This window comes from Elaeis guineensis, chromosome 2, assembly GCF_000442705.2.
Source record: "Elaeis guineensis isolate ETL-2024a chromosome 2, EG11, whole genome shotgun sequence".
NCBI classification, from domain to species: domain Eukaryota; kingdom Viridiplantae; phylum Streptophyta; class Magnoliopsida; order Arecales; family Arecaceae; genus Elaeis; species Elaeis guineensis.
The window spans coordinates 79,846,107-79,862,659 of NC_025994.2; positions in this window are offsets into that span (position 1 = coordinate 79,846,107).

The following is a 16,553-nucleotide window of genomic DNA, read 5'->3' on the forward strand; positions in this document are numbered from 1 at the left end:
CCTACTGTAGCGCGTCACATGGAGTCTGCCGCAGGGAGTGGAGCGGCGTCCGTTGTCGTGACTCGCCAGAGGGTGAAAGAATCGTGCAGTATCCGTTACAGAAGGTGGAGCAAGATCGTGGGCATCATAGCGGTCTGCCAGGGAATAGTGGAGCCGTGCGGGATACGTCGCAGGAGGTGGAGCAGAGTCGTGGCCGTCATAGCGATCTGTCAGGGAATGACGGAGCTGCGCGGACTCCGTCGCAGGAAGTGGAGCAGGCTCATGGTGGTTGTTGTGTCGCGCCGGGGAGTGCAGATCTGTCGGCTGAAGTTCGGCAGCGGTCGGAGTTAGCGATGGAGCTCGGTTTTCGTAGGAGTCCGGGCGGAGTCCTCCTTACGGTTGAAGTCGTGGATGGAGCCCGGCTCCCGTAGGAGTCCGGGCGGAGTCCTCCTTGGAGTCGCGGATGGAGCCCGGCTCTCGTAGGAGTCCGGGCGGAGTCCTCCTTGGAGTCACAGATGGAGCCCGGGCGGAGTCCTCCTTGGAGTCGCGGACGGAGCCCGGCTCCCGTAGGAGTCTGGGCGGAGTCTTCCTTGGAGTCGCGGACGGAGTCCGACTCCCGTAGGAGTCCGGGCAGAGTCTTCCTTGGAGTCGCGGACGGAGCCCGGCTCCCGTAGGAGTCCGGGCGGAGTCTTCCTTGGAGTCGCGGACGGAGCCCGGCTCCCGTAGGAGTCCGGGCGGAGTCTTCCTGCAATTGAAGTTAGGTGCGAAGTCCGGCTCCCGTAGGAGTCCGGACGGGGCTTACCGGCAGTTGAAGTTGGCGACGGAGCCCGGCTCCCGTAGGAGTCCGGGCGGAGTCTTCCTTGGAGTCGCGGACGGAGCCCGGCTCCCGTAGGAGTCCGGGAGGAGTCTTCCTTGGAGTCGCGGATGGAGCCCGGCTCCCGTAGGAGTCCGGGCGGAGTCTTCCTGCAATTGAAGTTAGGTGCGAAGTCCGGCTCCCGTAGGAGTCCGGACGGGGCTTACCGGCAGTTGAAGTTGGCGACGGAGCCCGGCTCCCGTGGGAGTCCGTGCGGAGTCCTCCTTGGAGTCGCGGACGGAGCCCGGCTCCCGTAGGAGTCCGGGCGGAGTCTTCCTTGGAGTCGCGGATGGAGCCCGGCTCCCATAGGAGTCCGGGCGGAGTCTTCCTGCAATTGAAGTTAGGTGCGAAGTCCGGCTCCCGTAGGAGTCCGGACGGGGCTTACCGGCAGTTGAAGTTGGCGACGGAGCCCGGCTCCCGTAGGAGTCTGGGCGGAGTCTTCCTTGGAGTCGCGGACGGAGCCCGACTCCCGTAGGAGTCCGGGCGGAGTCTTTCTTGGCGTCGTGGATGGAGCCCGCAAGGGTCAATCCCGCTGAGAACTTCGGCCGCGGATATTTTATACCCAACACCAGTCTCCCTACTTTCGAGTTTGAATTTCGAATGAAGGAAGTACAGAGAGATTGGCATAGCCAAAGTTGTCTCCTCGAATCCTGTTCACGACCGCCCCTAGATATTTTGGCATTAAATGCGCGCGTGCTGGAGTCTTTTCGAATCGGAGCGATACGAAGGGACCCTTCGAAATTTCCATCAGTGCACTGGCCTAGGTACGGCACCATAATGGCCCTGCCAATCCGTCAGTCACTTTTAGCCGCCTGCCGGGGGGAGTGGGACACGTGTCGGGTGCGGGCTGGCCTGGGGGGATTCGCGATCATTATGGCGTCGGATCCCAGGATCTATTTAAACCCGTCCTTCCATCCTTAGGGGCCCTATTCTGTTCCAGAGTTCTATCAGTATCTGCCCTTCCTTCGAGAGCCCTGTTTCTGTTGGCGTCTTCTTGGGCCATTGGCGCCCTTCAAGTCGTCCCTGTCCTCGCCCCTCTGCATCCCTCAGCGCGATCTAGGTTAGTCCCCGCACCTTCATCTTCCTTTCCGCCACTTAGGGGCCTCTTCTTCGCCATTATTTTTTGTATTCCTCCGAGTTAATTTTCTGTGACCTCTCACCCCTAATCCTGCCCGCCTTCTTCGGGATCTTTAAAGTCCTCATTCAAAGTGATTCGAAATGTCGTCCGGCTCTTCTGCTCCCAGCGATTCTGGGAGTTCTTCCGCCTCAAACCCCCAGGTCCCTTGTTCTGTAGACGAACCCGCGTCTGGGGCTGGGCTCCGCTCGATTTTTGCGTCGGGCGTCATTCCATGTTTCCTGACTTCGGAGGAACTCCTTCTGATAAGGGTTCAGTATGGAGTTCCTCCGGAGTATGACCTGGAGCTGCCTGGCCCCTCTGACCGGGCCAGCACTCCCCCACCCGATCATTTTTGCCTGTATCAGGAGGCGTTCCGTGTCGGACTCCGACTTTCGCTTCCGTCCTTTGTTGTCGCCCTCTTCCGCTTCCTAGACATCTCCTTGGCTTCTGTTGCTCCGAATTCTTTTAGGTTTTTGATAGGGTTTCTCTCCCTTTGCCACGTAGTCGAGGTCCAACCGTTCCTCTCCCTGTTTAGGCACTTCTATACCTTCAAGCGTCATCCTTCGGCGAAAGACTGGTGGTACTTTTTTCCTCAGTTCGGCAAGAAGGGGTTGCTGAAAGGCGCCCCTTCTTCAATCCACAATTGAAAGGAGAAATACCTCTTCGTCCACTGCCCGATCCTGAGGCTGGGCCTGCCCCCTTGGGGCTCTTTGAGGGATTCTGTCCGTCGGACCCCCAGCCTGGGGGAGGATGACCTCCAGGCTGTCCGAAAGCTTCTCGTCTATTCCGCTCCTTCCCTTTCCAATCTTCTGAGGGAGCAATTTCTGTTCAACATTGGCCTGAGCCCCCAGGATTCTACGAGTACTTCATCTTTTCCTTTCCCTTTCTCTGCTTTTCTTCTGTCCTTCTTCTTTCTTCTCTCCTTTTCTTTTCCTTTTTCTCTTTTTTTTTTCTTTCTTCTCTTCTTTCTCTTTTTTTTTTTTTCTCTCCTCTTTCTCTTCTTCTTTTCTCTTTTTTTTTTTTAAGGGATGAACGCCGAAGCAGCACGGATGCTTGCCAGGGGTCTCAAGGCCCACAAAAGAAGGGTGCTACGGCCGTCGGATCGGCAAAGAGGGCCAGGGTGGAGGAGTCGAGCTTGGCCGCGCCCGCCCAGGCGGCTCCAGCGATTGACATTCCCTCGGATGCCGAACCAACGGCCCCCCGGACCTCCTCGAGAAGTCCGCCGACTGGGGCCCCCGCTCTGGGGGTCCGCCCCATGGAGGCGCCCGTAGTCGAGAGGGGGAAGAGAAGAAAGTCGGTGACCCGCAGGGTGAGTAGCCGCCGAACTACTGCTGATGAGTCCCTCGGCTCTGAAGAGGGGCCGGAGAATCCCTTCAATGACAGGGACTTGATCAGGCGATTGATCGACGGCTGCATTCTGCCCGAAGTCGTCGAGAGGATCGACCACGCCGATCCTGAGCAGCGGGTCTGGGACTCTTTAGGGTCCTTCCTTGAGGTAAGCAAATCTTCATTTACCCGGCCATTCGGCCCTTGTTCTGATCTCCTAGCCGCCCTTGCAGATTGGGCACCAACTCCTCACCAATATTGAGGCGACGAACCGTGCGAGGAGGGACATCGTCCAGGTGGAGGAGCGCTGCCGGGCTGAGGTTGCTCGTCTCCAAGAAAAGACGGCCAAAGTAGTCGCCCTCCGAGAGGCCCTGGAAAGAGAGAAACAAGCCCGAGAAGAGGAAAAGCAGGCCTTGGAGGAGACGGCGAGGAAGGCGGAGGCCGAGGTCGCCAATTTGATTGAGCAGACTTCAGTCCTGGTCTCGGAGGTCAGGGCTCTTGCGGTAGAGGAGTTCAAGGCCTCCGCGGAGATGAGGGACCTGAATGTCCAATTCGGCCAGGAGGCATTCATCAAGGGGTTCGAGCTTTGCCAAGAGAAAGTGGCCAGAAAATTTTTGGAGCTCGACCTCAGCTTCCTAGGTGAGGAGTCCGAAGACGAGGCCGGTCCCTCGCCCGCTACCACTGCTATCGCAGCTCCCTTGCCGGGGACGTCGAGCTCTCCAACTCCTGCCTCTAAGGTCTGAGACCTCCGACCTTGTAGTTTTATTCTTCCATAATTTTTCTTTTCCTTTTTGTCTTCAAAAATCATCCAATCAATAAAGTTGAATTTCTTGTCATGGGTGGCCTCTCCCTCCTTCCCTTCTTCTCTCTGCTTTTCTTCCTGTGATGAGTCGTGTTTTGACGCTTTTGCCTTCCGATGGCAGTGTCCTGCGGAAGCACTTCCCCCACCCCTGGGGATCCGGCTGAAGTCGACGATCCAACGGCTGAAGAAGGAAGTCCTTCACTTGATAAAAAAGTCAAAGAAGATGGAAGGCGAGCTTCGCAGACTGAGGGAGGGCCATTCTGAAGCCACCGCCGAGGCCACCCGCTTTCAGAATCTCCACGTGAAGGGGATCATAGAGTATAGCCGGAGGAAGGCGGACTTCGCGAAGGAGCTTGAGGAATGCAAGAAGAGCGCCAGCGATCGAATTTGGGCTCAAGCTGCCAAGATCAGCGCTCTCAGGATGGAACTGTCTGCTGCGAAGGAGAAGATCGGCCAGCTGGAAGGAAGTTCATCCCGGCTCTTGGCCCGGGCCGACGGCGACCGGGAGTGGTCGAAGAGGGTCTCCGCCCTTCAGCAACAGCTTCAAGACGCCGAGATGAGCTACGACGTACACCGGGCCGATTGGCGCAGGCAGGTGGATGAATATAAAGGAAGACTCAGGGTGGCGACTGACGAAGTCGCCCGTCTTCAGAGGCAGCTGGCTGACAGGGCTCAGCTTACTTCCGCTCGGGATTCTGATGAGCTCCAGTCCCTAAGAGGAACCGTTGAAGGAATTTTCGTCGCCCTCGGGGAAAAGATGGCTGAGCTGCAACAACTGAAGATCCAGCTGGCATACGAGCAGCGGGCCGTCACGGACGCGGAGGTGGAATCTGAGGTCTTGAGAAAGAGGCATCGAGAGGCGGAGATCGAGAGCCAGCGACTTCGTCGGGTGCTCCAAGACACGCTGCAGAGAAGGAGAGAGCTAGAAGAAGAAATTGAGAATCTCAGGCAGTCCTGGATGAGGGGTTGAGCAGATAATTCTAGGTCAGAGGGAGCAGAACTTCCCTAGGGCTCTTTTCGTCCTTCTGTCCTTTCATGTATATATTTTCTCTTTTGTTGTTTCGTCCCGCTTTTGTCGTTTTGTTTTTCTTTCCTTGGCCTTCCGGGCTTTGTAGTGTGTATTTCAAAAATGGAATGAAAAGGAGATTTTGTGTTACCTCGTCCGCGCGTTGTATTAAATTATCGTCCGCCGAACTTTTCTTATCGTCCGATCTGTCTGATGTTGACGTCGTTGGGAGGCGCCCAGTCGTCGATACGTTGGCTTGCCTTCCTCGTCGTTCATGGCTGCGAGCTCGAGCTTGACGGTCCAAACTCCGCATTACCTCGGGGGCATCGCTGTCTTCTTGACCTGTGTCGAGAGTTTTCTCAGAGACCGGGGGTGTTTGGTAGAAGCTCCCCGTCTTTGTTGAGACGAGATTCTTTAGGTCTTTGGTGTGGTTCGTTCTTTATCTGTTTCCACCGTAGCTCGCCGCCCTTCCTCCTTAATATCCCTCCTCTTCTCAGAGTGAGAACCCTCCCCTCGCTTTTTGCGGGGTTGCATAGGAGTGTGGAGGTGCCGCTGAGGGGCTTTTTTCCTTCATCCGATCTTGTTGGACGGCCGGATTTCGTCACCATCAGGACGAGGTTCTCCTCCCATTCCCGCAGGGGCACGTAAGGGCCATCGCCAGGGTCTCTCCCTCCAATCCGATCTAAAAGAATCGGACCTTCGACTTTGCTCATGTCAGGACGAGGTTCTCCTCCTGTTCTTGCGGGGTCACGTAAGGGCCAACGCCAAGGTCTCTCCCCCCAATCTGGTCTAAAAGAATCAGACCTTCGACTTTGCTCATGTCAGGATGAGGTTCTCCTCCTGTTCTTGACATGGCTGTGGGGGCACATTAGGGCACTTAAGGCCTCTCCCCCCATCCGATCTAAAAGAATCGGGCCTTTGACTTTGCTCATGTTAGGACGAGGTTCTCCTCCTGTTTCTGACATGGTTGTGGGGGCACATTAGGGTGCTGTAAGGCCTCTCCCCCCATCCGGTCTAAAAGAACCGGACCTTTGACTTTGCTCATGTCAGGACGAGGTTCTCCTCCTGTTCCTGACATGGCTGTGGGGGCGCATTAGGATGCTGTAAGGCCTCTCCCCCCATCCGGTCTAAAAGAACCGGGCCTTCAACTTTGCTCATGTCAGGACGAGGTTCTCCTCCTGTTCCTGACATGGCTGTGGGGGCACATTAGGGCGTTGTAAGGCCTCTCCCCCCATCCGATCTAAAAGAACCGGGCCTTCAACTTTGCTTATGTCAGGATGAGGTTCTCCTCCTGTTCCTGACATGGCTGTGGGGGCACATTAGGGCGTTGTAAGGCCTCTCCCCCCATCCGGTCTAAAAGAACCGGGCCTTCAACTTTGCTCATGTCAAGACGAGGTTCTCCTCCTGTTCCTGACATGGCTGTGGGGGCATATTAGGGCGTTGTAAGGCCTCTCCCCCAATCCGATCTCGAGATAATCGGACTTTCATTTTAGGTATGTTAGGATGGGGTTCTCCCCTCGTTCCTAACATAACTTTATTTTAGGTGTTTGAAGGGGTTATATCCAGTCGTGACAAATCCATGCCAAATGAGAAGAGCATGTCAAGTAGGAAGGAATTTAAATTCAAGGTGAAATCGTAAGCGATACATTTACAGGTTTTCCGAGTCCCACGGTTGCGGGAGGTCTGCTCCTCCTTGAGGCCCTCCGGCGATGGAGTCGATGGTCCCGATGGGAGGCCGATCTCCGGGCTCCTCCTCCCTTCTTGGCGGTTCAGGTTGCGGCAGGGCCCTTGGCCGATCTCCTCTACCCTCAGGCCGGCGTCGGATGAACCTGTCGAGTCGACCTCGCCGGATGAGCTCCTCGATCTCATCTTGGAGCTGGATGCATTCCTCCATGTCGTGGCCGTGGTCGCGGTGGTAGAGACAGAACTTGTTGGGGTTGTACTTTTCGATGTGCGTGCGCATCCTCTCCGGCCTAGGGAGCTGCTCCCTGACCTCCATCAGTACCTGGGTCTTCGAGGCATTGAGGGGGGCGTAGTTGCGGAACCTTCCCGGTGGAGAATCCCGCCGAACCCCGCGATCCGGACTCCTCTGCCTGCGCACCCGGGGTGGAGTACGGGCACGCTTGTGCCCAGGAGGGGATCGAGAACGCGGCTGGGCTTCTCTCGACCTTTTTTTGATTGTGGGCTTACCCGAGTCTCCCGCCTACCGCGGAGAAGGCTCGGCATAAAATGGCGTCGGGAGCGCCATGAAGCAGCATCATCGTTTGGAAGGCTTCCAGGTGATCGACCGGGTCCGAAGTCCCGTCGTAGCTCTCGAACTGGGGGAGCTTGAAGTTTGGCGGGATCGGTTCCTGCATGATCATTTGAGAGAAGGGAGGGTCAGTACAAATATCCTCACCATAAGCGGGAGGTGCATGACGTAGTTCTTCGATCCACCGGTTCATCTCTTGGAGTCTCCGGTCTAGGAAATCCTCCCGACTTTGAGTCTCGAGGGTCCTCTGGCAGAACGGGGGCAGGGATCTTTCAGGGGTGGAGTCGTGGTCGGATTAAGGGCTCTCCACCCTCAGGTTCATTTTCCCAGGAAGAACGGGGCGGCTGGCCCAAGTGGCCCGCCCCGCCGTCGGATTCTGATGTTCCGGGGACACCCTTTCCAGGCGCACTGATGCCTGCGGCTGCTGCTGCTGCATAGCCTGCACAGCTTCTGTGAGGCCTCTGACCTGCTGCGCTAGCTGATCAATCTACTCCACGCCGACCGCCGTCGTCGTCGGAGGAGGAGGAGGTTGAGAAACAGGAGGGAAGGCCGGAGCCTGAGATCTGGCCGCGGAGGTCGTGGATCGTCGCGTGGATGCCTTGCGGGGATGCATCGAGCAAGGACCAAGTGGAGAAAGGAGGGGGGAGGGGACGCCGGAAGAGATGCCCGGGGGCGGTCCCGTTGAGCGCTCCTTTAAGAACAAGGATACTGCGAAGACACAGGGCCCTTCTTCTAGCGCCAATCCTGTTGGTGCAAAAATTCGCTTGCGCCGGAGAAGCTGGAGTCGAGGGAGTCGCGGTCACCGTCGGGACCTGCAAAAGAAGTCTAAACCGGAGGTGGGGTTGCTCCGGCAAGACCCTCCGATGCTCAAGTCAGTTCTCTGCCTCAACAAGAATGGAGTGCTCGAACGAAAATTTTAGCAGAGTTTTTAGGTAAAAACGAGAGCTTATCCAAAAACGTATCTGGGGTTCCCCTTTTATAGGCGGAGGGGGCAACAAATTGATAGCGACGCCTGTAACCGTCAGGTAGTGGGTCGCTCAGAGTCAGGAGGAATTTGTTGCGAGGAGTAGTGGAGTGGACTCGTGGCCCCTACTGTAGCGCATCACGTGGAGTCTGCCGTAGGGAGTGGAGCGACGTCCGTTGTCGCGACTCGTCAGAGGGTGGAAGAATCATGCAGTATCCATTACAGAAGGTGGAGCAGGATCGTGGGCATCATAGCGGTCTGTCAGGGAATAGTGAAGCCGCGCGGGATCCATCGCAGGAGGTGGAGTAGAGTCGTGGCCGTCATAGCGATCTGTCAGGGAATGACGGAGCTGCGCGGACTCCGTCGCAAAAAGTGGAGCAGGCTCATGGTGGTTGTTGTGTCGCGCTGAGGAGTGCAGATCTGTCGGCTGAAGTTTGACAGCGGTCGGAGTTGGCGACGGAGTCCGGGCGGAGTCCTCCTTACGGTTGAAGTCGTGGATGGGGTCCGGCTCCCGTAGGAGTCTGGGCGGAGTCCTCCTTGGAGTCGCGGACGGAGCTCAGCTCCCGTAGGAGTCCGGGCGGAGTCCTCTTTGGAGTCGCGGACGGAGCCCGGCTCCCGTAGGAGTCCGGGCGGAGTCCTCCTTGGAGTCGCGGACGGAGCCCGGCTCCCGTAGGAGTCCGGGCGGAGTTCCGGGCGGAGTCCTCCTTGGAGTCACGGACGGAGCCCGGCTCCCGTAGGAGTCCGGGCGGAGTCTTCCTTGGAGTCGCGGACGGAGCCCGGCTCCCGTAGGAGTCCGGACGGAGTCTTCCTTGGAGCCGCGGACGGAGCCCGGCTCCCGTTGGAGTCTGGGCGGAGTCTTCCTTGGAGTCGCGGATGGAGCCCGACTCCCGTAGGAGTCCGGGCGGAGTCTTCCTGCAATTGAAGTTAGGTGCGAAGTCCGGCTCCTGTAGGAGTCCGGACGGGGCTTACCGGCAGTTGAAGTTGGCGACGGAGCCCGGCTCCCGTAGGAGTCCGGGCGGAGTCTTCCTTGGAGTCGCGGACGGAGCCCGGCTCCCGTAGGAGTCCGGGCGGAGTCTTTCTTGGCGTCGTGGACGGAGCCCGCAAGGGTCAATCCCGCTGAGAACTTCGGCCGCGGGTATTTTATACCCAACAAATGCAATACTGAGCAATTTCATGCAAACCATGGGCCAACTCATAAATACTAATACCCAAGCCATTGCCCATTTGAAAATGCAAGTGGGACAGCTAGCCTCTGTTATGAGTGAGCGAGAATAAGGTAAGCTACCGAGCTAACTTGAACCTAACCCGAGAAACCAAAATAGTCCACGACCCCAACAAGAAAACCAAGTCAATCATGTGAATGCTATTCACAGTTTAAGATCTGAAAAATAAGTGGACAATAAGGTAGATACATCTGATGATAGAGAAAACTCATTTGTTGAATCACCTTATGAACAACCTATCTTACAAATTCAAACTCCTGAAACTGATAGTATACTAAGCCCGAAACCCACAACTCCTAGAGCTCCTTTTCCAAATCTACTAAGGTCCAATAAAAAATCGAAACATTTGGATAAAATTTTTGAGGTGTTCAAGTAAGTCCAAGTGAATATCCCTCTTCTAGACATGATTAAATAAATTCTGATATATGCTAAATTTTTAAAAAATCTTTGTACCAAAAAAAAGAACCACCAATATACCCAAGAGAGCATTTTTAGCAGCAAGTGAGAGCTCATACTTATCTAGTCATGTGCCAATAAAATATAAAGATCCAGGATCTCCAACAATTTTATATGATATTAGAGAAACCCACATTGAGAAGGTTTTGCTAGATTTAGGGGCTAGTGTAAATATTCTCCCATTTTCAGTTTATAAGCAGTTAGGATTAGGAGAACTTCTACTAACAAAAGTTATATTACAATTAGCAGATAGATCTCTGAGGATCCCTAAAGGAATGGTAGAGGATGTTTTAATCAAGATTGATAATTTTATCTTTCCTATTAATTTCATCATTTTAGAAATTGAATCAGTTGTGAATCCCAAGGGTCATATCCCAATTATTTTAGGAAGACCATTCTTAGCTACTGCAAATGCTGAAATTAACTGTCAGAATGGACTTATGAAGCTATCTTTTGAAAATATGACAATTGGACTAAATATATTTAACCTAGAACAAGAATCCACCCAGAATGCTGATGTAAATGTAATTCAAGAGAAAATTTATGAACCCATTGACATTAGCGATGAGAAAGTCGACTTCGAATCTAGTTTCTGGCTAATCAATGAATTTGAAAAAATCAATAAAATTTCTATCGACAATAGAAATAGCTAGAGACAAGAGCCTCCCATTGAACCAATCATAAAAATAGTTAAACCATCAACCAAACCATGAATAGAGGAGGCACCCAAATTAAAATTGAAACCCCTCCCTGAGCACCTTAAGTATACATATTTAGGTCCAGCAGAAACCTTGCCTGTAATTATTGCATCCGACCTAAATCCTAAACAAAAGGAGGAGTTATTAGCAATCCTGAGAGAAAATCGTAAAGCAATAGGCTGGACCATGGTTGATATTAAGAGAATAAGCCCTTCTATAGTTCAACACAGGATATACCTAGAGGAAGAGGCCAAACCAACTAGAGATGCTAAAAAAGACTTAACCCAGCCATGAAGGATGTAGTCAAAAATGAAATTTTAAAGTTACTTGATAATAAAATCATTTACCATATCTCTGATAGCTCATGGGTAAGCCCTGTACAAGTGGTACCCAAAAAGTCTGGGATAATAGTGGTCCAAAATGAAGCAAATAAACTTATTCCAACTAAGACCCAAACAGGATGGAGGGTCTGTATAGACTATAGAAAACTGAATGCTGCAACAAGAAAAGATCACTTTTCATTGTCGTTTATTGATCAAATATTAGAGAAATTAGTCGGACAAGAGTTCTACTATTTTCTCGATGGATACTCCGACTTTAATCAGATCCCCATAGCCCCCGAAGATCAGGAAAAGACTACATTCACTTGTCCATATGGAACCTTCGCTTATAGGCGTATGTCCTTTGGATTATGTAATGCACCGGTGACCTTCCAGAGATGCATGATCAGCCTTTTTTCTTATAGATTGAACGATTTTTGAAATTTTTTATGGATAATTTTTCTATCTTTGGCCCTACATTCTCTAAATACTTAGATGATCTGAGATTAGTCCTAGAAAGATGTAAGGAGAAGCACTTAGTTCTCAATCGAAAAAAATGTCAATTCATGGTTAGAGAAGGAATAGTTCTTGGCCATGTAGTTTCAAAAAAAGGAATCGAAGTGGACAAAGCCAAACTAGACTTGATTGCAAGTCTTCCACCACCCAAGTCTGTCAAAGAAATTCATTCATTTTTAGGACATGCTAGATTCTATAGAAGATTTATTGTCAATTTCAGTAAAGTGGCTCATCCATTAACAAATCTCTTAGTAAAAGAAGTCAAGTTTGAGTTCACTCCTGAGTGCCTAGAATTTTTTGAATTTCTTAAAAAGGTACTCATTTCAGCTCCCATCATTCATCTTTCTGTCTGGTCTGAACCTTTTGAACTTATGTGTGATGCGTCCGATCATACTGTGGGCGCAGTTTTAGGTCAAAAAATTAATAAGCTGCCTAGAGTTATTTACTGTGCGAGCAAAATCTTAAATGATACACAGCTTAATTACACTACTACTAAAAAGGAGTTTCTGGCCATTGTCTTTGTCCTAGAAAAATTTAGGTCCTATTTGGTTGGGTCACACACTATTATCTATACTGATCACTCAGCCATTAAATATCTCCTAGCAAAAAAGGATGCCAAGATGCGGTTGATATGATGGATTTTACTTCTTCAAGAATTTGATCTAAAAATTCGGGACAAAAAAGGAACAGAGAATGCAGTAGCGGATCACTTGTCCCGAATCATAGTCGCACCATCTGGTGAACCACCTATCAATAAATTTTTTCCTGATGAACAGCTTATGTTCGTATCTACTGAATCATAGTATGCTGATATTGTCAACTATTTAGCCATTGATAAAGTTTTTTCTCACTGGACCACTCAGGACAGACATAAATTTTTTGTCCAAATGAAATATTTTATTTGGAATGATCCATACCTTTTTAAGTAGTGTCCTGATCAAATCATTAGAAGATATATCTCAGACAATGAGGTTAGAAGTATTTTATCTTTCTGTCATGATCAAGCTTGTGGTGGTCACTTTGCATCCAAAAAAATAACTGCCAAAGTCCTTCAATATGGATTTTATTGGTCTAATTTATTTAAAAATGCATACGAGTACTGTAGAAGTTGTGCTCGATGCTAACAAATGAGGCGAATCACCAAGAGAAATATGATGCCTCTTAATCCAATCTTGGTAGTTGAAATTTTTGATGTGTAGGGGATCAATTTTATGGGTCCATTTTCAAACTCATTTGAAAATGAATACATTTTAGTAGCTGTCGACTATGTCTCAAAATTGGTAAAAGCTATTCTCTGTAGATTTACTGATAGCAAAGTGATCATAAAATTTTTGAAAAAAAAAATATTCTCTCCCGCTTCGACACTCCTAGAGCAATCATTAGTGATCGGAGGACACATTTTTGCAACTGATCCTTTGCCAAATTAATGAAAAAATATAATGTTATCCATAAATTGACCACATCTTATCACCCTTAGACTAGTGGATAAGTAGAAGTATCTAACAGACAGATCAAACAAATCTTGGAGAAAATTGTTAATGCTAATAGAAAGGATTGGTCCTTGAAATTAGTTGATGCACTATGGGCATATTGAACCACTTTCAAGACTAACCTAGGAATGTCTCCTTATAGGATTGTGTTTGAAAAATCTTGCCACTTGCCTGTTAAGCTAGAGCACAAAGCCATGTGGGCCATTAAAAATTTAAATATGGACTTGGACGTAGCCGAAATCCATAGGAAGCTTCAAATTAATAATTAGAAGAATTTAGAAATGAAACTTACGAGAATGCTAGGATGTACAAGGAATGAACCAAAATTTTTCATGATCAAGCAATTATGAAAAAATCTTTTACTCCTGGACAAAAAGTTCTTTTGTATAATTCTAGATTACATCTATTTTCTGAAAAGCTTAGGTCTAGATGGATAGGACCATTCTTAGTTAAAGAAGTCTTCCCACATGGAGCTGTAGAAATTAAAAATCCAAGTAATGGTGCTGTGTTTAAAGTCAATGATCAAAAATTAAAACCATTCTTAGAACTGCCCAAAAAATCTTTTGACGAAGTCATGGTTCTCTATGAACCAACTTATGTCGATTAAATTGCTTGAAATATTTTATCTGGCTGAAGATGTTAAACTTAGTGCTTCTAGGAGGCAACCTAATTTTTTTAAACTAATATCTTTTCTATTGAATAAATAGAGATACCAATCTTCGAGTTTCAAACTTTTAGGTCAACATCATATTCACCAGGTGACATTTCTTGCAATGCATTTTCTTTCTTCCATTAGAAATAATGATGTTTAAGTTGGGAGGATAAAAAAAATCTTTTAAAAATATTTTTAAAAAAAATATATAAAAAAATAATAAAAAAAAAGAAGAATCTAAAAAAAATTAATTTTTTTTTGAATAAAATATATGTCAACAAAGAGACCCTTGAGCAAAATAGACTAGAAAAAGAATAATAAGAGTTAGAAAGTATTTGCTAATGACTGTAGCAAGTTAAGAAGTAGATTAGTTGGGCGGACTTTTAGCAGCTTACTTAGATCATCTAAAGGCTATTAGTACTTCTAACTGCACATGCACACTGACAAGACAAAATTGGTGCTGATTGTGAGGCTAATTGAGGACTCAATTATCATTTAAAATTGATGATTGATATACACTTTAATCAAAAATTTGAATTTGAGGAAAGAGCTACCTGCCTAAAATAAAAGTGCAAAACACCGAGTATATATGGATTGCCCTAAGCTTAGTAACCGGATCTTTGCACCTAAGTCAAGTGTGGAGGTTCACATCAAATAGTGAAGGGAAGGCCAGGATACTCGCACTATATTAAAAAAAAAGAAATAAAAAAGAGAAGAAGGCAGTGTGAAAGCTACCTTAGTTTATGAACTTTATTTGGAGGTGTATAGAAAATTAACTAAAATAAGGTGATAAGAGAAGATATATTTATCCTTTACAAGCCAGCACTCAAATGTTAAGTTGGCCATCACAAACATAAGTGCTGTAGATCTTTCGATGAATTCTAAAAGAGTTTCTAACTATACTAACTATGAAATTTACTTCTAAAGCTCAATATTTAATTAGTGATACTCGCCAAACTCTTTGACTTTCAATCATATATCTATTTTTATAAAAGATGATCTTAATCTTAAAATATATATATATATTGTATTGCTAAGAGACTAGCGATATATAAGTTGGAGGATATGATAAATGCATAAATTTGCCCATAGAAATGTTAATTTATGCATCAAATTATCTTTATTTTTTTTAAAATTGATGCTCTTCGTATATTTTGCAGGAAAGAGATGCACCGATATGAAGAGCCTGATCTGCAGGCTTAAAAGGATTAAACAAAATAAAAAATAGAGTTAAAATAGATTTAAATTTGAAGTAGAAAATTAATCCGATCTAATCCACACGTTTGGTGATCCACCATGGACCACTTGATTCCTAAGAAAGGTGGTGAGCCGTTAAATGTGGGGATATTCAGTGCAGGGGTAAAATGATAATTTTAAAACTTTTTCAAAATTATAATTTTACAGTGAAAAAATATTAATTAATCTAATTAATTAATATAAATTTATCCTACTCTAGGATCTAAATATGATATATAGCATGCATTCATTTAAATTTAAAATTTAAATTCGAACAGTAAACACTTTACTGTAATGTGTTCAGAACACAATACCTTTGTGCGGGTAGTAGATCAGCGCAATCTGATCACCGTCGGAAGAGTCTGATCATCACGACGTAGCCACACAGTGTGTCTGACCTCTGCAGATCGTCCACATAAAGCTCTCGATCTGATCGACTCCTCATGAGTGCTAGCTCGTTGTAGAGTCTTTTTGACGGTGGATGCTGATCGAACTCCTTCGATCGATGTCTGTCGATTCTTCGGATACTCTGGATTATCAACAGACGTGCTTGAGAGAATGTTGAAGATCTTTCTGAGATTTTGTGGGCTCACGATACTCGTAGCTCGCTTTCTCACTTTCCAAACCCCAGGCTAAACTCTAGGAAACTCATCGAAAACCTTGCACCCACTTTTCTTTCTTTTCTTTCTTTTTCTCTTGAAAGGATATGGACTTCCTTCTCATGCACAAAACTTCTCACGCCCCAAAATTTTTCTCAAAAAATCTTCTTTTTGCACGCCCCACTCTTTTCCTCCTTTTATAACAACGTCAAACATCTTATCCAAAAGAAAAGATAAAGATGAGTAATTGCATATTTGAATTCAAATTAAATTTTGAATTCAAATGGACACCAACTCATCCCTTATCCACTAAAGGTGTGAGGCATGGCTTAAATTGTGCATGAAGTGATTTCATGAGAAACCTTTTCTCATGTAATAAATGGGGCATAAAAAAAGGGATAAGATGCAAAGATTGATTGCCCATTCAAATTCAAACTTTATTTTAAATTTGAATGGCCAACCAATCATCCTTATCCATTCAAATGGCACATTAAAGTGGGGCATGGAGAGGGCTTGGTGTGAGGAAAAAATTCATGAGAAGTTCCTTCTCATGAATTCAAATGGGTGCAATGGAAGTGAGGTGGCGCATGGAGATTGGGTCAAGGTGGTTTAATTATTTAAACCAACCTAATTGAACCAAATAAGTTAGGTCCAATTAGATTAATTTAAAAATAACTTAATTAGGCTTAATTAGGCTCAATAAAATCCTAATCAAATCAGAAATTGACTAAGCCCAACCCTTGATCAAATCAGGGATCAAACCATCTCGATGATTAGGTCAACTCTTAACTTAATCGGATCAAACCCAACTGAATCTAATTCAATTGAACTTGATCCAAAAATAATTACTCAATCAAATTGAGTTAATTAGTGATCAAATCATTAATAAAACCTCTCATAAATACTTTGTGCAAATCCGATGGGCAATCGGACATCAGAATTCATCGATATGTAACCCTGATCGAAAAGTCCCAACCAGTGGGACTCTTGACCCCGGTACCCATAATGTGTGGAACTCATGATCAGAGAATCCTGATTCTTGATCACTGAGTTTCAAACATGTAG